At 40.8% G+C, this 23718-nt stretch overlaps 1 long non-coding RNA gene across 2 annotated transcripts in view; it reads right to left on the reverse strand.

Moving 5' to 3' along the window:
* Positions 1-20372: 20372 nt before the first annotated feature.
* The window catches only part of LOC114654932 (uncharacterized), a 36303-nt gene continuing 32957 nt past the window's right edge, over positions 20373-23718 (reverse strand). For both annotated transcript variants that reach the window (XR_003716774.2, XR_007935423.1), the window contains one exon: positions 20373-21291. This is a non-coding gene — a long non-coding RNA (uncharacterized LOC114654932). The remainder of the gene's footprint in view (positions 21292-23718) is intronic.

Below are 23718 nucleotides of genomic sequence, written 5' to 3' on the forward strand. Positions count from 1 at the left end.
CCTCCTAGCGGCCTGGGGGTGGCGACCGGAGTCCGTAGCCGGTCGTCCTTCACAATATATATATATATATATATATACAGTTAGGTCCATACATATTTGGACAGAGATAACTTTATTCTAATTTTGGTTCTGTACATTACCACAATGAATTTTAAATGAAACAACTCAGATGCAGTTGAGTGGAGACTTTCAGCTTTAATTCAGTGAGGTGAACAAAACAATTGCATAAAAATGTGAGGCAACTAAAGCATTTTTTTAACACAATCCCTTCCTAGATTGTGCTGCAGCTGCAGAAACATCTCAAGGATGATCAGGGGAAACAGGATGCACCTGAGCTCAATGTTGAGCTTCATGGTAAAGGCTGTGAATACTTATGTACATGGGATTTCTCAATTTTTTTATTTTTAATAAATTTGCAAAAATCCCAAGTAAACTTTTTTCACGTTGTCATTATGAGGTGTTGTATGTAGAATTCTGAGGAAAAAAATGAATTTAATCCATTTTGGAATAAGGCTGTAACATAAGAAAATGTGGAAGGAGTGATGCGCTGTGGAAACTTTCCGGATGCAATGTATATATATATATATATATATATATATATATATATATATATATATATATATATATATATATATATATATATATATATATATATGTATATATATATATATATATATATATATATATATATATATATATATATATATATGTATATGTATATATATATATATATGTATATGTATATATATATATATATATATATATATATATATATATATATATATATATATATATATATATATATTGTGAGGAAAACACAAAGACCATGTTTAAGGGTTGGGGATTCTGTCCCCAGCCACTGTAGAACACAGTCAAAACACAAGTTTACGGTCAGATTATGGGGTACATAAATGACAACCAAAATGTGGAAAACCGGACATATGAGGTGGGAATGGAAGTAGGAATGCTGGGTAAAAGATGACACGAAGGATCTTGGGAAGGTGGTGACATCTTCTGCAATGAACCAGAGGTGACTAAAGAACCTGGAAGCGGCCCGGACATCTGGATAGGGCTTTGGAGACGAATTCAAGGTGTGGTGTTCTTTTGTTGTTCGTCTTTCCTGTGGAAATAAAGAGAAAGCGGTTTGCATACTGTCGCAGTCCCTGGTCTTGCGGTTTCATGCGGCTTGTCTGGTCCTTTAGCTGCTCCCTAGATTCTCATGTGTGTCTAATATATATATATATATATATATACTGTATGTATATATATATATATATATATATAAATATATATATATTCAGTATATACAGTATATATACATAGATTCTACTATTATCTATATATATAATTCACTAAGCCGCCGACAAGTAGCCACAAGTAGCCACACAGGCAGCGCGCGCAAGAGAGTCGCGCAATCCTTTAAAACTGAGGTTAAAACACAATGAAGGAAGCAGTCTTTAAAAACCAATAAGCCCTGTGCCCCTTTTTCATTAGCATCTCACCTGCTTCACCGATGCAGGCCCTGCAACAGTCAAGATGCTCTCTCACCAGCTGACCTTCTCTGTGCCTGACTCCAATACTGTCAGTCGCCTGATTAAAAATGGCCTTTTGAAGGGGAGCTATGGACCCGCTATACCACAGGAACACATTGCCTTCGAGCCTGCTTTCGCTCACTCTAACGTACCGGCTTTCTCTCTCTGCTCACACACTGCACAGGGGAGAAATGCCCCCAGCACGACTCCACCCGGAAACCGTTTCAGCCACACTTCCACGCCCCTTACTACGCTGTGAGTGCGATGATTATTTATTTAAAAATGGCCTTTTGAAGGGGAGCTGTGGACCCGCTATACCACAGGATCACCTGTGATATTGTCTTCACATTGTTTTCCTTTTATTTATGATCCTGTCGAGCAGATCAGACACCCAGGCAAACAACACTGAATAATCAATAGCTGCAACCACTTTGCCCGCCCCAACTCCTCACCTGAGTCGGTTTCGTCTCTGTTCAGCAGTGTTTCCAACCAGATTCCTAATCATTAATGCCAGTGAAACTCATCCGGGATAAGTCAGTTTTTCAAACGCAGCCGTGTAGCAGATTAGTCTAGCAGACTAGCTGGATGTAATAATCCGAAATGAATGCGCGCTCTCGAGCTGAGTGAAAAGCCAATGTATATTGAGCCTAAAAAACATGATCAGCAAGTCTTTCATAGGCTGCAATAAAATGATGAAAGAACGGGCGCATTTTTTTCACACAAGCTGGGTGGGTGGGTGTTAGTTAGTTAGTTACTCGAAGGATTTCAAGATTTAATATGCACAACCGGTAACACTGTAAAAGCAGCCCAAACCAGAAAAGACGGCTGGCAAAAAGTGGCCTACAAATTAAACGCGTGTGCATTGTACTTACTGAAAGCAGCGTTACGGATTTTGCAAATGTTCATTTTTTTCCCTCTGCTTAAAAAACATTAAAAAAGCGGCGTGATTATGCGGCGTATACTACACCGCGGGTTGGTATGCACCGTGTAAAACAGTTTGTTTGTCGCGGATAATTTGCCTTTTCCTTTAACACGAAGACAATTACCTGTTAGATTTGCCTTTGCGATGACAATTAATAAGGCACAGAGCCAAACTTTCAAAAACATGGCTAGCGGGTCATATGCTCGCACTGATTACATCCCTGCCCTTTGTACCCACCAACCCCCCCTCGGTACTACCATGGTCGGGTGACTTGGTGGATTATATATAGAAAAGCAGCCAAAACCGCAAACAACAATGAAAAGTCTACATGACTCACACGTGCATGTGGACTGTGCAAAGAGGAAAACGACTCAGGTGACGAGTTGGGGGTGGGCACATGAAATGTTACTTTTCTTGATGATTTATTACTTACCGATTTTTCAAATGTTAATTTTCTCCCTGGACTTAAAAATCATTAAAAAAGCAGCCTGATTATGAGGCGTATGGTACGCCGCGGGTTGTCTAGTTATATATAATTATATATAATTATACAGGTTAATATGTGATAAACTAGAATATTTTAAATTTTAACTCTGGTTTAAGTTATACTCCAATGTGATCTTGGAAATATACTGTAGCAATGGACAGCACTGACATCCCTGGAGGCTCGTGGCACTGCACCTAAAATTAGACTGTTAATTATGATTTCTTTCATGTTGGGTTGTTGAATGTACAACTGTGGTATAGCAGGTCCACAGCTCAGAGAAATGTGGCAGATTTTACATAAATAAATAATAAACGCATTCACAGTGGGGAGTGGAGAAGGTGCGAGCGATCTGTAGAGAAGACGGCTTGTCTCTGGAATGGTGTGAGACAGTCAGCTGTCCATCCATTGCCTTGCCTTGTCATTATCAGCCCGAGACTAGCATCAGGCGATCACACCTGCAACCACTCCCCAGCATACAAAAGGGTAGTGCAAGGGAGAAGCAGGAGGAGACAGAGAATGAAGAGTAGAAGAGTTGTGAGAACAGCATTGGGTGGAGAGGCAGGATGAGCCAGAGGCAGCTGTGGTCATTTACCCAGCATAGGAGAAAAGGTTTGGTACTGTAGGGGCAGATTGTGCCCGCTTACTATCCTGGAGGAGCGGGTGTGAAATACAGTAGGTGGTGTCCTTCCCAGGGATCCAAGGGATGATTGCAGGAGCGTGAAGGAAGACGGGAGGACAACATCTCTGAGTGACCTGAATGATGCCACTTGAGGTTGCTAAGTCCGGGGTTGGGGGGAAAGGACTTTGGCTGCTAGCATCTCAGCCAGCTGAGTGAGCTATTGGTGAGCTGAGGAGATGAAGATGGAGTTGTGCTGGGCTTGTCCAAATCTGGAAGGAACAATGACCTCCTGACTGTGGCATTAGTTTCAGTCTCATTTTAAGTTTTGTTTTTAATCTCAAGGATTTCCACAGTTTTATGGATTGTTTATTTATATTTAGAAGCACTACACTTTAATGGACCCTGTTGTGATTTGCGAGTTGTTTATTAAAAGCACTAGAGCACTTTTTCACTATCCCCTTGCTTGGTGTGTGAGTGTCCTCATTTGCTCGGTTCATCCTTGAAAATGTTATTGGCAGTACCGGGTTGTAGTAAGAGCAAGGAACCGACCCACATCGTCACTACAACACTACCAGTATTAGGAGAAGAGTAAAGAAAAAGTGTTTTTCTTTTCAGTATTTGTCACAGTACTGTAGTATGATGACGGGAAATGCAATTAAAACATGAAGTTTAAAACTTGCTAAATGCAGACGGCAAGCTGTTCAATTACAAAGACTGCTGTTTTGCGTCAGATAGATGACTGTTACATGAATAACATTCCCCAAGCAAGATTGCAAGTTTGTAAATCAGCTCAGCTCCTAAACACTTGGTACTTTTGTTAAACAGATATTTTGTAAACTTTATTAAGTGTAAACTAGTTATACAATGACTGAGATTTTTGTGAGGAGTTGTTACTGCTGTATTAATTTATACATGTATAAATATGAAATGGTTAGTTTATGAATGTACATGAAACATGAAGGTGTAGCATTGAGAGATTTGGTTAATGATCAGTGCTGTTGTTTCATACCTTTAGAAATGCTATTTGGGAAAAAAGAGAGTTCAGCAATGAAGAAAATAGTCGTGTCTCGGCATATACCGGTAATCAAATCAAGGGCAAATTTTCTGGCCCAGAGTTTTGTCAGGCAGCTAAACATACAGTAAACTTTTCCTACCCTAGCAGCTAAGGCTTACTTATGTACATGGGTGTATGTATGTGGTCCTGTCTATTTTGACTGTTGGTGAAATGAGAAGTTATTGAGGACACACCTGAGAATGTGAATACAGAATAGGAAGTGTAATTCTGATGGGCATATATACTGTTAAAATCAAAAGAGGAAAACACGGACTGTAATGGTAAAATAAATATAAATGGGTTATGATAACTAAAAACAAGCTGATTACCCAGTGGCTTCGCTCACTGAGTGCAAGGGAAAAAAATAAAATGTAGTATTTATAAAATAAGTTTGTTAATTGCCAATTTTACTTTTCAATAAATAAAGAGCACTTACAATAATATAGAAATCAATATAAACAACATTATTAACATCATTATCATATGAGAATATGAAGTAATATATAAGAAGCACATTGCATATAAATATAAATTATTAAACAGTAAAATCTTCTTCTATAATATGCTACCATGGCTGTTCGTTTGTCTGTCCAGGATTTTAAATCACCAGTAGCTCGCAAACCGTTTCACCTATTGACTTTGAAATTTGGTACACATATACTACGTGATGTCTACTATCCGCTTTCGGGGTGATGATTTTATTACTCTTTTTATTTTTACTTTATTTTATTGTAGAATCAACTCTCGGCAGCGTGCAGCAGGGCAGCCACAGGTGCCCTTCTCATTCCCTACCACCTTCGCTAATCATTCTTGAGGCAGATTGAAGACTCAAGTGCCAGATTAAGTGAAAGGTTAAAGAAAACATACTACGTAATTGCAACACAAAAACTACATCAGTTTTAACGTGAAAAGATGCAGACGAAAGAGGAGGAGCAGCGGGTCGCTAGGGTGGAGTAAAGAAGAGCTGCTCAGGAAGCAGCATGTGCATCAACCTCTGAGCAAATGAATGCTAAACGTACAGAGGAAGAGGATGAAAACTATGAATGCTCAAGTCAAGTGTATTCACTGCGCACCGTTACTGGTATTTTGATAAAAGAATTTGAACAACATATAAAAAGCGTATAAATTATTAAACAGTAAAACATTAACATTTAAGAAGTAAAGATACATTGAGTACTACTGCAGTGCTTTCGGGTATACTACATTTTTTGTTTGCCCATTATGTGCATAAATGTATACATTTTTTGGTGTACCTACCCAAGAACACGCAACATATAACTGACCATGGGAGAAGCATGGATTTTAAACACGCGTTGAGTTCATCTGCTGGTGTCCCTCGTGGAATAACTGGTAATGTTTGACGAAAATCTCCTGCAAGTAAAACGACAGTACCTCCCATTATTTTGGTAGGATCTCTGAGATCTTGCATTGTTCGGTTCAAGGCTTCATAAGCTCTTTTATGTGCCATGGTGCACTCATCCCAAACTATTATCTTTGAATGTTGCAAGACTTTGTCTTTTCAGAGCCCTTGCGTATGTTGCAAATTGGATTTTTGTCGTGAGCGAGGTTTAATGGTAATTGCAATGCCGAATGTGCTGTATGGCCTCCATCTAATAATGTAGAAGCGATTCACGATGACGCTACAGCCAGAGCTATGTCACCATTCGTTCTTTCAGCAAGAATCAGGTTTATTAAGAATGTTTTTCTGTTCCTCTGTGGTCATACGTAATTTCCGTTTCAAACGCTCATACGTAATTTCCGTTTCAAATGCGAAAAGAATTTTATAAATATAGATAAATAAAGAAGACACAACTTGGACGACAGATTGAAAGCTGTGCGACTTCATTGCTGCTCAACTTTACCTGTATTTCACAGACAAGAGACTTCAGAGCCGTACAAATGTACAAACATCATTACCCACCACATTTGCACAGGAGATGCTCCACCTGTTAAACAATAAGCTTAAAGTGTGACACCTGACCAATGGGCTGAAATACAGCAGCAGATTAACAAACTATGAGAATCTGATGTTATCGAAGAAAGTTTCAGCCCTTGAGCTGCACCAGTAGTACTTGTGAAGAAAAAAGATGGGTCATGGCGTTATTGACTTGATTGCAGTAAGCTCAATGCAGTCACAATTAAAGACTCCCATCCTTTACCCAGAGTTGATTATGCTTTAGATGCCTTAGCATGTTCAGCATGGTTCTCCACCCTGCACATGCAACAAGGTTATTAGCAGGTAAGTGGGGGAATGTGACCGCGAGAAAACTGCATTTACAACAGGATGTGGACTACATCATTTCAACGTGATGCCCATGGAAACGACTAATGCTCCAGCAATATTTCAGAGGTTGATGGAGATGGTGCTGCATGGTCTTCCATGGGAGACCTGCTTAGTGTACTTGGATGATATTTTAATTTTTAGTTGTTCCTTTGATGACCACCTAAAACACTTGGAGGAAATCCAATCTCAGTTCTACGAAAGTGGACTTAAGCTAAACCCTTCCAAATACAGTTTTGCTAGAAATCATGTTGCATTTTTGGGTCACATTATATCCTGACAGGGCATTGAGCCTGACCCAAGAAATATCCAGAGTGTAAGAGACTGGCCTACTCCTAGTTCGCAGACTGAGGTACATGCATTTCTTGGGCTCTGTTCCTATTATCGGAAGTTTATAGAAAACATTGCTAACCATGCTGTACCACTCCATGCTCTTAATGAAAAACATGCTGTGTTCGCATGGACACCTGCCAGTGAGGAAGCTTTTTGTTATCTGAAGAATGCCTTATCTAATCCTCCTGTTATTGCATTCCCTGAGTTTTCAGAACCTTTTCTGCTTTACACAGATGCCTTTGAGACTGCAATTGGTGCAGTGCTGGCACAGATCTCTGATAAGCAAGAGCGTGCTGCAGCCTATGCCAGCCATGTGTTAACAAAAAATGAGGAAAGGTGGTCTGCATATGACAGAGTGCCATTGTCTTGGCTGTACGACCATTCCATCACTACCTTTACAAACTGCCATTTAAAATCATAATAGACCACAAACCTCTACTTGATTGGAGGCAAATACTCATTGATAGGAACAGAACAGGCCAACATGCTTGATTGGCTCTTGAATTTGACACTTTTGACTGGGTTGTAGTACACCGAGAAGGTAATGCTCATAAGAATGCTGATGCACTATCTTGGCAGCCGCTCACTTGAATTTCTACAGATTTGGAGAATGTAGGTGCCTTGGAGTCATCTGTTATTGACCTCTCTCACCATAATATGTAATGCAGGACAGATGCATACCTAAATTTGGAATCAATAGGAAACTTAAAAAAAACTCCACGGTGGATTAATAAAGATTTAAAAAAGAAGTTGCAAAGGAAAAAAACTGCTTTATAAGGCATATAAGACTAATGACTGCAAAGTGAATCGTAGAGCGTATGAGAACATGAGGGCAACCATTAAGAAGGATATCAGGGAGGCTAAAAGACATTTGGAGAGGAATATAGCAGATAAGGCGAAAGACGATCCTAAGAGATTCTTTCAGTATTTTAGTAGTAAAAGAAAAGTCAAGGAGGAGGTGAAGTGCATCAGAAATAGTAAAGGGGAATTAAAAGATACAGACAGTGAAATAGCAGATGCCCTAAACTTACATTTTTCTGAGGTGTTTACAACTGAGAAAGTGGATAACATCCCAGAGGTAACAGGGACTACTAAGGAGGTACTGAGGGATTTGGAAATTGTAGAGGGAGTGCTGCTCAGATTAAATAAGCTGAAATCAAACAAATCAGCAGGACCAGATAATATTTACCCTCGAGTTCTTAAGGGGGCTAGCGAGTACATATATAAACCCTAGACGCATATTTTTAGGAAGTCACTGCACACTGGAGAGATTCCGAAGAACTGGAAAATGGCAAATATCATGCCATTATATAAAAAGAGTGACCAGGCAGATCCAAGCAACTATAAGCCAGTAAGCTTAACATGCATCACAAGAAAATTAATGGAAAGAATTATTAAGGATAGGATTGAGCAACACATGGCAAGGACAGGAGTTATTCTGAACAGTCAGCATGGGTTCAGAAGAGGGGGGTCATGTTTTACTAACATGCTGGAATTCTATGAGGAGGCAACAAAATGATACGATTAAAATGGAGTATATGATATTATTTATCTGGACTTTCAGAAAGCATTTGATAAGGTGCCACATGAGAGGTTGGGCATCAAATTAAAAGAAGTGGGAGTTCAGGGTGATGTTTTTAGATGGGTGCAGAATTGGCTGAGACACAGGAAGCAGGGGGTGATGGTGCAAGGAACCTCATCAAAACTGGCAGATGTTAAAAGTGGTGTTCCACAGGGGTCAGTGCTAGGGCCACTGCTATTTTTAATATATATAAATGACTTAGATAGGAATATAAGTAACAAGCTGGTTAAGTTGCAGATGATACCAAGATAGGTGGATTAGCAGATAATTTGGAATCTGTTATATCATTACTGAAGGACTTGGATAGCATACAGGCTTGGGCAGATTTGTGGCAGATGAAATTTAATGTCAGTAAATGTAAAGTATTACACATAGGAAGTAAAAATGTTAGGTTTGAATACACAATGGGTGGTCGGAAAATTGAGAGTACACCTTATGAGAAGGATTTAGGAGTCATAGTGGACTCTAAGCTATCGACTTCCCAACAGTGTTCAGAAGCCATTAAGAAGGCTAACAGAATGTTAGATCCAAGTCCAAGGAGGTTATGCTCAACCTTTATAATGCACTGGTGAGGCCTCATCTTGAGTACTGTGTGCAGTTTTGGTCTCCAGGCTACAAAAAGGACATAGCAGCACTAGAAAAGGTCCAGAGAAGAGCGACTAGGCTGATTCCAGGGCTACAGGGGTTGAATTATGAGGAAAGATTAAAAGAGCTAAGCCTTTACAGTTTAAGCAAAAGAAGATTAAGAGTAGACATGACTGAAGTGTTTAAAATTATGAAGGGAATTAGTACAGTGGATCGAGACTGTTATTTTAAAATGAGTTCATCAAGAACACGGGGACACAGCTGGAAACTTGTTAAGGGAATATTTCGCACAAACATTAGGAAGTTTTTCTTTACTCAAAGAACGATAGACACTTGGAATAAGCTACCAAGTAGTATGGTAGACAGTAAGACATTGGGGACTTTCAAAACTCGACTTGATGTTTTTTTGGAAGAAATAAGTGGATAGGACTGGCGAGCTTTGTTGGGCTGAATGGCCTGTTCTCGTCTAGAATGTTCTAATATTCTAATGTTCTAATACAGAGGCTGACTTACATCATTCATTTTGTAGATATAGTTACCATCTTCCTTTGACTAATACTGGCCCTTCTAAAACTCTGCAATCTGGGTTACTGTCTGGCTCATTTTCAGAGGTTTTCTTGTACTCTAGCTACTAATGGACACACCATTTATGAACATCAGCAAAGTGGTCCTATGTTATCAGAGGTTATTAAATGGATAACTGTTGGTTATCAGCCACCTAACTGGCAGATCGAACAAGCTGCCCATCCATCTTACTAACCGAAGGTTGTAAACCGGATATGGACGCAGGGCGCTGGGCACAGGGCGCATCGAGGCGCACACGCACTGCCGCACTGCAGCGCATCGAGGTGCACGCGCACTGCCTCACTGCAACGAGCCCGCCTCAGAGAAACAAAAAAAGGTTGTAAACCGGATATGGATACAGGACGCATCGAGGCGCACTTGCACTGCCGCACTGCAACGAGCCCGCCACAGAGAAAACAAAAATGAGAGGATTCAGCGCATATGTGAATCACATTACAGTATTACAGTACAGAATCCCCAGACGTCCAAACTACACGGTGTAAACCGGATATGGACGCAGGGCGCGGGGCTGAACTTGCTGTGCTCCACTCTGCTAGCAGTTGGTGTCAGCAAAGGCAACCGAATCACGTCTCCACAGAACGAGACCGCTTTACTTCAGATATGTGTATGTAATTAAATGACATTTCCCCAGACGCACCCGCCCTCCATGATATGTCATCCATCCAGATATTGGACGGAACAGAAACTGATTGCCATTCTTGGATATCCGATTCGCTGGCGAATCGCGGGCTTACTAGTGTACTAAAGAAACTGTGGCAAGAGTTTCATCCCCTCACTATCCATAACAACCTGCTCTGTCGTAAAGTACACCCTTCTCCTGCCACACATCCAATATATCAAGAAGTTATCCCCTCATTACTTTTACCAGAAGCTCTGGAATTTGTACATTGAAACAAAGTATCTGGGCATTTTGCAAATTGACACAGAACAAATCACTTTGTTACTGGCTTTATATGGCCCATGACATTCGAAAATGGTGTGAGCAGTGTCCAAGTTGTGCAGTATGCCGTTCACCTGTCCCTCTGAACTGTGCACCCCTCCAAACAGTGAACTCTACAAAACCCTTTGAAGTTGTAGCAGCAGACATTTTGGAACTGCCACTCACCTCACGTGGTAATAGATATGTTTTAGTCACACAAGACTATTTCACAAAGTTTGTAAACCTCTATGCTTTACAAGATCAATATGTTATTACAGTTGCTCGATGTTTTTTTGAGAACTTTATCACTCAACATAGTATTCCACAACATCTGCTCACAGATCAAGGTCGGCAGTTTGAATCAGATTTGATTTATTATCTATGTCAATTACTAGGTGTAAAGAAAGTCAAAACCATCCCTTACCATGCACAAGGAGATGACCTAGTAGAGCGATTCAACCAGACTCTAATTAAGCAGTTGAAAGAACCCTACTGAAACATCCAGGGGAATGGGATGAATTTTTGAACCCTGTGGTATCTGCATAGAACACCAGGACACACTCTAACACAGACTAGCATGTGCTTACATGTACTTCCAGCTGTAGAGAGTACAGAGTTATTTTTGAAACAGAAATCTGCCTCTATTCAGTTGTTTTTGTTCTTAAAAGGGATTCCATCCATCTTAGAAGAGAAACCTTGTTACATCAGGAAAGAATTTACACGTTCTTGCCCATAATGGCGAAATGAAAAATACTGTGTGTATCATAGGGCACTCTAAATAATTCATACCAACTATAACCTGTTATTCATTAATAATAGCAGTTTGACTTTTAAACAATATTTGAATAATAAAATAATTGCCAAATAACAAATGGAAACTATTTCACTTTTTTGCAACCTGAGCTACAGCCAGGCATCCCCTCTAGTATCTTATATATAAATTAGTCATTTAGCCTGTTACAATAACGCGCGCTAGAACAGTAGTGCATAAACATTAGTAGGAACAGTCTATATTAAATGGCAAGGGACTTTCACCTCATTCTTTTTGTTGGTCATATTTTTCTTTCTTTCAGCCTTTCTTTTGTTGATGTTTACTTGCTAAGCTGACCGTTCTTAGTGGGCTGCCGCCGTGTATTGTGTGTCTTTAATTTTCTGTGACAGTAATACCGTCTTGTACATCCGCTGGCTTGTACATTCGTAATATACCATTAATTTTCTCTGGCGGTAATACAGGCATGCGCGTCGGTAATATGCCTTTAATCTCCTCTGACAGTAATACTGGCTTGTATGTGGCTGTAATATGCACACTGTATTGTGTACCTGTAATTTCCTCTCGCAGTAATACTGGTTTGTATTTCCATAAAACGCCTCTAACTTTCTCTGACAGTAATATCGCGCATCGCACCGTGCCCCGCACATGTGCACCTTAACAGAAGCCCCGCGCATGCACACTTCACCAGAAGACACACACACACGGAGACCTGGATGCACAAAGGGATTTTATTAAAGAGGATATCTACAGCACAGCATATAGCAGGCTACAACATGAAGCTCAAAGAAAACAACTCTGATGCCAAAGTGAAACCACCGAGAAAAGAGAAACTCACTTAGCTGCTAATACACAAGCGAGGCAAGCACATTGGCAAAACGAAACCTCAGAAGAAAAGAGAAACTCGCTTAGCTGCTGATAGACAACTGAGGCGAGCACATCGGTAAAACGAAACCTCTGAGGAAAGAGAACCTTGCTTAGTCGCTAATGCACAACCAATGAGATTGATTGATTGATTGATTGATTGATTGATTGATTGATTGAAGTGCCAGAATCCATGGTTTCTTGGAGCCCGGGATTTTTACAGAGCAGGCTGACACAGCTAGTATAATATATAAATAGTTACCTATCCATCCAAATAATCAGATTGTGATTCAGAACTATGAATGTAATACTCCAATCTTCAGCCTATCGAGTAAGCGAACCAGCCGCAGTAGTGTAATGTTAGAGTCTTCGCCTCAGGCGCTGATGTACGAAGTTTGATCCCCATAAGAAGAAGCAAAGGTGCATACACCTGATGAGCCCCAATTAGGGTGAAACACGTGTCATGTATTATTTGGCATATTGTATTACATTATGGAAATATTGCCAAGTAAACACACACATACTGAACAAAGAGAGTGACAAATGAATCTGAGAATCTAACTGCTACTAGATTCATTTTGAGGTTCTTGAACAAAATACTTCAAAATTCTATAAAAAAAAGCTTAGAAATCTTAAGAGCAAGCCACTTACCTTGCAATCACTCCTAGAGAGCTTCTCTAATTGTAACCTTTTTGAGATTTTCATCCATCCATCCATCCATTTTCCAACCCGCTGAATCCAAACACAGGGTCACGGGGGTCTGCTGGAGCCAATCCCAGCCAACACAGGGCACAAGGCAGGAACCAATCCCGGGCAGGGAGCCAACCCACCGCAGGACTCACACAAACACACCCACACACCAAGCACACACTAGGGCCAATTTAGAATCGCCAATCCACCTAACCTGCATGTCTTTGGACTGTGGGAGGAAACCGGAGTGCCCGGAGGAAACCCACGCAGACACGGGGAGAACATGCAAACTCCACGCAGGGAGGACCCGGGAAGCGAACACCCGCAGGTCAGTTTTTGTTAATTATGAAGATGCAACTCCCTTCACAACAATGTAGTTAGTGGTTTATTTGCTCTCAACAGCTTTTCACAGGACAGTATAAAGTTTCTCATGGAGATGTTCTGCTTACTATAATTAACTGTGCTTGTTAGTCCTCTGTATTATAAATACAGATTAGAGAAATGGCATGTACCAGAATCATTTCAGTTGCACATGAAGGGGTGTAGGATGAAGTCAGCGGTCTAGCATCTCCTCTTAGGGTCCTCAGGGAATTGTATTGGTTATCGCTTGTCTGTTTCTTCCAGAAGCAATTACTTTTAAGAACTGCATTTTTTGTGGCTTTTGTTGCTGGCTGAGGAGGTGTGTTTGATCGGGAATAGGAATCAAGGCGCAGGAGTCAGGAAGTGTATGTGAGCGTGAACCAAGTGCCATCTGGTGAGCTGGTGAGCATGCGCGATTTACTCACTTGCTTATGATGTGAGACAGGGGAATGAGTGATCAGGTCCCTTGTCAGCTGATTGAGGGAGAAACTTATAAAAGCCTGTCAGAAATGTAAATATGGGAGAGAGTAAAAGCTGAGTTAAGCATAGGACGTCCAGGGTTGCATATGGCCATGAGCTGGTTTTGGCTGTGGCAGAAGAGCTGTAATTCTGTTATGACAGAAAGTTCCGCTAATCTCTGAGCTTTAGTAAGAGAGATAGCAGATCGCAAGCAAAAGAGGAATGAAAAGAGAGCGAGCTTGTTGGAGACTGAATGTGCTGGAAGTGAAGTGACAAGACAGAATGTAAATTGGGTGGGTGTAAAATTTTTTTTTTTGCTTGAAATATGTATTGTGCATTTTTAGTATGTTTTAAAAGTTACTTTTTATTTTAGCCGATGATGGCACTGGATAAGCTCAACACCCCTCAAACATGAATTGGATTAAGTGAGCTTGAGAATGCTGTGATATATTTTTGAAAAAAAAAGGTTACATTTAGCTAAGTAACATGCCTTCCTTGATGTTGACATGTTTAAAGTACTGTTCCTAAAGCCCCTAATAAGACAATGTATTATAGTGCCAAACACCACAATGGATGGACTCTCTGCTCTTTACATGGCTGTTTGAGGAGGCTTGCTGTCCTTAAAAGTACTGCTCACCTTTTGCCACACTAGTTGGTAAAGGATGCGACTTTGGAAGCTTGCCATTTATATAGGCACCCCTGCCACTGGTGATGTAATGCCAGCTCATATTTAGGTGACTTGTCCCTGGCTGATGTAACTTGTCAACACTGTTACAGTATAATAAAGCAGAGATAGGAAGTTTCCATATTCTACCTGTACCTTTGTGACCTTTCCAATTGGCACTCTAAATGACATATTCCACAGTACAGGCTACCACTACAAGCCAGGGGAGTTTAGTTAATTGCAGGGAGACAAAAAGCTCCTGAACTCCCAAACATATTAAAGGACTGCAAACTGTCTGTAATTTCACATGGCTAAATCAGTTCAGCTTGCTGCAGTCAGAAGCATCAAAGACAGTGTCTGCAACTTCAAATGATAAAGAGAATCACAAACCACTGACTAGTGCAGATGGAACCAAAATGTGCCATGTTCAGAGGCACCCAGTCTATTTATTAAAGAAGAGAGAATCAAGTCACAGACCATGGTGCTAGAGGATGATGGTGTGTCTTGATTGGCTTTAAGGAGGGCTGTGAGCATTAAAGGGCTCACAAAGAGGATCAAAAGACAACCTTGTGTCATAAGAAGGACTGACAAAATAAAAGTGAGGTGTACTAAATACTCCAGTACTTAGCTACTTGCGCTGCTATTGCAAGGATCTAAAGCAGCTCAGTTGCACTGTACCGTAGAAGTTGTCTGAAGATGGAGGCGGTGTAAACCTGATATACCTGACACTGTTTTAATGCTGAATGGATTTAATCTTATTCAAGGAGACAGAGACCCAGTGCAATGTGGTTAAAAAAAAAAACAAACAGGAGGGGAAACTGTGAATTAGGATTGGCATAAAAGGCAGTTTATCACAGTTAAAACTATAGTTTGTAATTCATACTTTATAATTCTGCCTGTCAGAATTCATCAAAGTTATTTGCCCAGGGAGAAAAGTTGCGTCATCCTTATTAATGTTTATATTTCTCCTGCAATTAGGGAGTCAGCAACAGAAATGATGAACTCTGTCACCAACACTCTACTAATGACTTATTCTGACCAGTTATAACATGTAGTAAACTCAACCATGTGTCTTTGGAAGGAACAATGACAATAACATGAAGAATGTCTAGAATGGACTAGGCATAATTACTGGATGCAAGCAATCTAGGCCTAAGCTGCTAGAAGGGGATGTGGACAAAGCTAACACCCTGAAACATTTTTTAGGACATTTTCTGTCCCATCTTCTTCCAATGACCAGACCCCTAAACCATCCCCACTACATCAACAACTCCTATCACTTCAACTGGAATGGCCAGTGATGATTCCACCTCTAACTATCAGTACGGGCTGTCCATAATTAATGACCAAGTGACGAGACAACAGTTGAAGCTGCACACACAGGAAAAGCTACAGGACCAAAGGAAGTCAGTCCTCAAGTTCTTAAGGCTTGTGCTGACAAACTTTGTGGTGTCCTCTGTTACCTTTCAGTCTTTTCCTAAGGCTCCAGAAAGTAGCACTGTTGCAGAAAACATCCTGCATTGTTCCTGTTCTAAGGAAGGCAGGCACCTCCTCACCTAATGACTATGGACCAGTGGCACTTACGTTGTATATCGTGAAGATATTTGAGACCGGTCCTGGACTATTTGAGTTCTCTTGTGGTAGACCACCTAGGCCCACTACATCTATCTATCTATAACTTAAAGTTCCATAGGTGAATTAAGGTGAAAATACTGCTGAAGTATATGAATAGTAGTTTCATAACAGAACTTTATTGTGTGGATCATTTTCTAACTGATAAACAAGCTTTAGCACTCCTTTTCAAATTCATTGTTTTCCGGCCTTGTAACGCATTCTGTTACATTCAAGTATAACTGACTGCCCTGTTAAAATAGTAAGGTGAAAACATTGCCACAACATATAAATAGTACTTCCCTAATTGGAAATTACTGGTTTAAATCATTTCCGAAATGTTACACAAGCTAAACCTCTACATCTCACATTTATCTGCTCCACAAGTCTTTTTCTCATTTTGACAAAGCTGGCAGCACTGTGAGGATAATGGTTTTTATCTCCAGTGCATTCAGTATCATCCAGGCACCCCTGCTAAGGGGTAAACTTAGACATATGCAGGTAGATGAGCCTATGGTGTCCTTGGATAATGGATGATCTGTCAGGCAGACCAGTTTGTGAGACTCAAGGACAGTATGAGCAATACTGGAGCACCACAGCAAAGAATCCTGTCTCCTTTTCTCTTTACTCTGTACACCTCTGACTACAAATATAACACAAGATGAAGTGACTTGCTGAAATTCTCAGATGATTCTGCACTTATGGGGTGTTATGATAAGGGGGAAATGAGACAGAGGAGAAGAATCAGGTGGAATACTTTGTTTCTTGGTGTAGAAGGAATTGTTTGCAACTTGCAAAATCAAGGAACTGGTTATTGATGTTCACAGTACTAAAAAGCCTCTACAACCAATTACTATTCAAAGCTACAAGTACATGAGAACCCATTTTGTGAATTTCCCCTTGGGATTAATAAAGTATCTATCTATCTATCTATCTATCTATCTATCTATCTATCTATCTATCTATCTATCTATCTATCTATCTATCTATCTATCTATCTGACAGGCTGGACTGGTCTTCTAATACAGAGCAACTATTAAGAACAGGCTCTTTTTTTCCAAGGGGACTTTATTCCTTTAATGTGGGTGATGACATCCTTCCCATATTCTCAACTCTGTGGTGGCAAGTGTGATTTTCTATGCTGTGTTATGCTGGGCTAGTAATAAATCTTGAACAGAGAGACCCACCAAATCAACCAACTATTATAAAAGGCAGTCTTTGTTATAGGATGCTCTCTCATTGTTATGGAGGTCGAAGAGAATGAAAACTAAACTGAGTGCCATTATGAACAATGCTGCTCATCCTCACTCTGACACACTAACACGATGGACACAGAAGTATGTCCACAAATTCTACTGGAGCTCCTTTATACCAATGGCAATACAACTTTATGAAGGACTGACACAAAGACACGGGAAGGTGTTTAAAGGTCCATGAATATTATGGTTATTGCATCTTTAAGAAAGGATACCAGCTGGACTTCTAAACAACCACTCTCATAGATCAAACAACCAGCTGTGGGACACATATCCGGGTGTGATCAGCCTGTGGCAGGACTGCCTTTAGGTTCACAACATCTTGATTTTAAAAGGCAGATGCATACATGATATGTCCCAAAGGAAGCAAGTTCCTAAAGAGGATAATATAAATGAAAATCAACCCCACTCTCTGGTTAAAACAGTGCTGAAACCTTAGGGATTGTTATATCAATGCCTAGAATTCAATCTGAAGAAAATTTTCATTTAATGAAAACAACATTTATTTTAAAGCACATTTTCATACAAATCTTCTACTTCTTCTTTTGGCAGCTTCCGTTAGGGGCCGCCACAGAGTATCATCTTTTTCCGTATCTTCCTGTTCTCCTCATCTTGTTCTGTTACACCCATCACCTGCATGTCCTCTCTCACCACATCTATAAACCTCCTCTTAGGCCTTCCTCCTTTCCACTTAGCAGCTCTATCTTTAACATCCTTTTTCCAATATACCCTGCATTTCTCCTCTGCACATGTTCAGACCAACGCAATCTCGCCTCTCTGACTTTGTCTCCCAACCATCCAACCCAAGCTGACCCTCTAATTTACTAATTTCTAATCCTATCCATTCTCATCACACCCAATGCACATCTTAACATCTTTAACTCTGCCACCTCCAGCTCTGTCTCCTGTTTTTTTGGTCATTGCTACCGTCTCCAAGCCATATAAAACAGCTGGTCTCACTACGTTCTTGTAGACCTTTCCTTTCGCTCTTACTGATACCCGTCTATCACAAATCACTCCTGACACTCTTCTCTACCCTGCCTTCACTCTCCTGATGTCAAAGAAGTAATTAAAAGCAATTTAAATTAGATATGAAAAATAATTTATAAATAGTATAACAAAAAAATTACATAAGATATTTAATTAAGAGAAACAGAGCCCTTAAATACAGAATTGTAGAATTGTTTTTTTAAGTCTCTAAATGACTATTTCCCATGTGTATTGGTGCAAGTTTCAGGTTAATACAATCTGACTCCATAGTGCACACACAGAGTGAATTTGGTAGAATGCATGTTGACAAGATTTGAGTAAAGTATAACATGACATTCTCAAACACACCTAACCTAATTCAATAAACTTGAACCTATCTAATGTGAAAGGCGCTATATAGGCACCTGACCCAGCACAGAACGACACAGAGGCACGTATAGAACACAAGGGCTTTTATTTTTCTTCACCCGTGGGAGCACGTCTTCCCCGTGACCCACAGGCAATACACAGTCCCAAAAGCACTCCTTTTCCACACAACAACAATATACTTTTCTCTCCCACCACTCCTCCACAAGCTTTGTCTCCTTCCTCCCAACTCTGGCCCTCCCGAGTGGTGGTGGCTGGCCCTTTTTATACCCCACCCGGAAGCGTTTCAGGTGCTTGACCACCTGGTCCTAATTGCATTTCCGGGTGAGGCTGAAGATTCGACCAGCCGGGCTGCAAACTCCATGCAGCTCCCCCTAGCGGCCATCCGAGCCCCCAACCAGGCTGTGGAGGACTCCATCTCCCATGGAGCCATGCGCCAGGTTGGGGTATCATCGTCTGCCAGGGAGGCTGCCACCAAGCGTCCTGGGGGAGGTATTGAAGTGTCCATGGCTGCTCCCCCGGAACAGATGCAGCAGGGGCATCCCTGCCGGGCATGGGACCCGGCTGTCCTTTAGACTAAGCACCAAGGCAGGATCCAGTCTTACGCAGGACCCATTTATTCACATAATCAATTTTGAGTTACCATTTAAGTTAATCTGGACATCCTTATTAATGTGGGAAGAGGAAAACTCATGCAGATAAGGGGAGAGCATGGAAACTCCTCATGGACATTGACCAGGTGCAAGAATTAAACCTGGGACACTAGATCCATGAGAGACAGTTCTACAACCACAACACTGAAATATCCCTCATGTAAAACATGGTCATTTATAATATCAAAAGCAACCTTCTTAAAGAAATTACACAGGAGAAAATGTGCCTTCTGTTTTTTCGAAATGCACTTGACTGTTCAAAGGGTCATCAGGTACAGTGTGTTCTTTAGCTGTGACATTTATCCAAACATAAAAAAAACAGATTTAATGAGTTTAGATGACAAATAGACTAACAGGTTAAGTGACTTGTCACACATACTTACACTTGTTATATAATTAGACCCACCCAAAAACTCCACACCCTTCTCAATAGCAACAACAATGTAAAGCATGCTCAATTTTATTATCAATAGCAACCATCTTAAATCAGTGTTTAAAGAAATTACACACGAGAAAACATGCCTTCTGTTCATTTAAAATATACATGGTTGTGCAAAGGATCATCAGGTGCAGTCAGTGACTTCCCTCTTCCAGGCCAAATAAACAAACTAAAAAAAAAAAACAACCCAAAAACACACCCCAATCATAAAGTAGTATATGAACTTATGGCACCTAGATAAGACAGCATCTGAACTTTGGTTGGTTGAAAATTCTAGAAACAAACCCAAGCAGACATGGGAAGAGTCTGCTGACAGGCATGGGATTTGAAGACAGTCTTATATATCAATTACTTAGCACTTCAAGCTTTTTTTTTTTTTTTTTATTAATCCAGGGCTCCAGCTCCTGCACAATCTTACAGTGGCTAGAGGAGTATGGAAAAAAAATGATCAATTCAAATGACATGAAATAGTTTTGCTGTTATATCATCCATTCACCTGCAGCATACAGTGGCACAAAATAATGTTCTCCAGGACCACAGTGCAATATATACATAAACATATGACAAGTGCAAGACAGGTAAAGAACTATACTATACTACAGAAAGATAAATACATACATACATACTGTACATACATTGTGATGGAAACCAGGCCATCAATGAGCCCAAACCCCAACATGAACACTCCAAGTGTCCCGGGTTCAAATAAAGGATGGTTTATTAATCAAAAGTCCTTTTTATAATACCTCAGAAGTGGCACAAGCACAGGTTTCCTTCTCTTTTTCTACAATAATACCTTCTCCTTCCAGTTCTTCTCACCACCGCACTGTCCTCCTGCAGTTGAGTATTTCCTTCCTTCCAGCTTCGACTCACCTAGACAAGGGAGTGTGGTCCCTTTTATTAAGGACCCAGGAGTACTAACGGTGCCCAGACAATGAGATGGAAGTGCTTCTGGGTCATACGGAAGTCCCATATTAGGGAGCACATCTCCCTGCTGCACGCCTTTGAAGCACCCAGGGGCCCCAGCAGGGCTGTGTTGCTGGACTACACTTCCCAGCATAGCCTACTGGTTCCAAACTAGGCACTGATATCCAGGGCCACTGCCATCTAAAGTCCACAGTAACATCTACCAGTTTCGGTGGGCTGTACATCCATCCTATCTGACACTCTCTTCTGGATCTGATCCCTTTCTCCTCACAGGCCGGGATGCCCATTTGGGTAAGTAACCATCTCCTCTTCTGGCTGGGATGCCCGTCCAGCCTCTGCGGCATCTACAACATAGATAAATAAAAAATATGTGAATAGATTGTAATAATTTGAACTAGATGGTAACAAATAAGTAATGACAACAACTAATAATAAAAAAACAACAGTAGTAGCAAGTATAATAAATGTACTGCATAATTTTGCTACTAGGAGCACATTTTGGGGGGGGGGGGGGGGGCTAGGGGGGCATAGATTTCAGAGTCATGAGAGCTCAGGGGTAGAAGTTGTCACCAAACATGGCAGAACTGGTTCATATCCCACAGTACCTTCTGCTAGATGAAAGTGGGGTGGAAACATGCTTCACAAAACTATAGACTTTGGTGAAGCAATGCTTTATGAAGATGTCTTTAATGAATGGCTGACAGGTCCCAGTGATTTTTTCTGCAGTGTGCACTATCCGTTGTAGGACCTTACGATCAGAGACACTGCAGTTCCCAAACCAGTCAGTGATGCAGCTGGTCAGAACGCTATGGATGGTGTCCCTGCAGAATGTTGTGAAAATTGTGAAGGTGTGTAGGCATGCCTTCTTCGGCCACCGAAGGAAGTGCACACAATGCACCATCTTGGCTATAGAGGTGTTGTTCATTGACCAAGTAAGGTCAGTTGGCAGGTACACACCAAGGAATTAGGTGTTCTAAACCAATTCTACCACAGAGCCGTTGATGTGCAGCGGAGTGTGGACAGCATGTGCCTTCCTTTTTGGTCTTGTCCACAGTAATAGAGCATCAGTCCACCAATTGTTGTTACCTACATTTTGTAAGCCGACTCATCTCCATTGCTGATGAGACCCACCACCAGTGTGTCCTCCATAAACTTAATGGTGGTGTTTGAGCTGTACGCAGCTGTACAAGTGTAAGTCAGCAGAGTAACTAAAAGTGGGCTGAGTACACAGCCCTGAGGGGCACCAGTGATCATCATGATGGTTCTGGAGAAGGTGTTTCAAATATGGACTGTCAAGTGTTGTAGCCTGGTAGACCCACATTTCTTTATTAACATCTGAGAGATAATGGTGCTGAAAGCTGGGCTGGAGTTAATTAAAAGCATTCAAGCATAAATGTCTCTTCTGTCCAGATGAGACAGGGCCACAAGATGATTAGAAGTTATGGCATCTTCCGTGGAACAGTTCAGGGGGTCATATGATATGGGAAGTCAGACTTTCAAGAAGCCCAGAACTAGCCCCTGGAAGCACTTCATGATAAAAGTTGTGAAATGTATAGGACAATAGTCACTGAGGCAAGAGACAGAGAACTTTTTCAGCACAAGTATGATGGTGGTGGATGTGAAGCACTTGGGAAAGACTGCCTGCCTCAGTAAAATGTTGAAGATGTCTGTAAAGATATCTGTCAGCTGGTTGGCACATTCCTTGGATGCTTGGCTAGGTATGTTGTCTGGTCCAGCAGGTTTGTGTGGATTTATGTTCAAAAAAGTTCTTTTTTAATATTAGCAGTGGAAAAGAACACTAGACATACTGTACAGTATACAGATGCACTGACTTTATCAAAAGTCAGCCATAATGTTAACATTTGCCACAAAACAGGAAACATCCTTGAATGGGGTTTCAGTCCATCACAGGCAAAGCTTATATTCACAGCATAGATAGATAGATAGATAGATAGATAGATAGATAGACAGATAGATAGATAGATAGATAGATAGATAGATAGATAGATAGATAGATAGATAGATAGATAGATAGATAGATAGATAGATAGATAGATAGATGTGCATCCTCTACAACTGAGTTTGTCCATTTAATTAGTTTGTTGAAGTAATGTTACAGTTCAGCACAACACAGCATAGAAAATCGCATGGACCATCAAAGAGTTGTAGAAGATTTTAAGGATGTCACTACCCACATTATTGGAATACAATCTCCTAAGGTAGAATAGCCTGCTCTGCCCTTTCTTATATAGTTCCTCTGTTTTCTGAGACCAGTCCATCCTGTCATTATTGTAGACCCCACCCCCCTCCACCAGATACTTGTAGGAGGGGACGACCTCCACATCCACTCCCTGAATAGTGGCTGGACATAGAGGTACTTTGGAGCTGTGAAAGTCAAAAAACAGTTCCTTTGTTTTGTTGATGTTAAGATGCAGACAATTCTCTTGCACCAAAAAACCAAAGTTATCCACTTGACTGCTCTCCTCTGTCTTATTCCCCTTAACAATACAGCTGAATAATCAATGAATTTTCTCAAGAGACATGACACACTGTTATAGTCGAAGTTGTACAAGAGTGAAGAGAAATGCAGGCTGGCCTATTCCTTGTGGTGCTCCAGTTTTGCTCACACAGTCATCGAGTCTCACAAAGTGCGGTCTGCTCGACAGATAGTTCATTATCCAAGACACCATTGGCTCATCCACCTGCATACCCTATAAGTTGACTCCTTAACAGGGATGGCTGGATGGTATTGAAGATACTGGAGACATCAT

This window comes from Erpetoichthys calabaricus, chromosome 7 (assembly GCF_900747795.2).
Source record: "Erpetoichthys calabaricus chromosome 7, fErpCal1.3, whole genome shotgun sequence".
Lineage (NCBI taxonomy): Eukaryota > Metazoa > Chordata > Cladistia > Polypteriformes > Polypteridae > Erpetoichthys > Erpetoichthys calabaricus.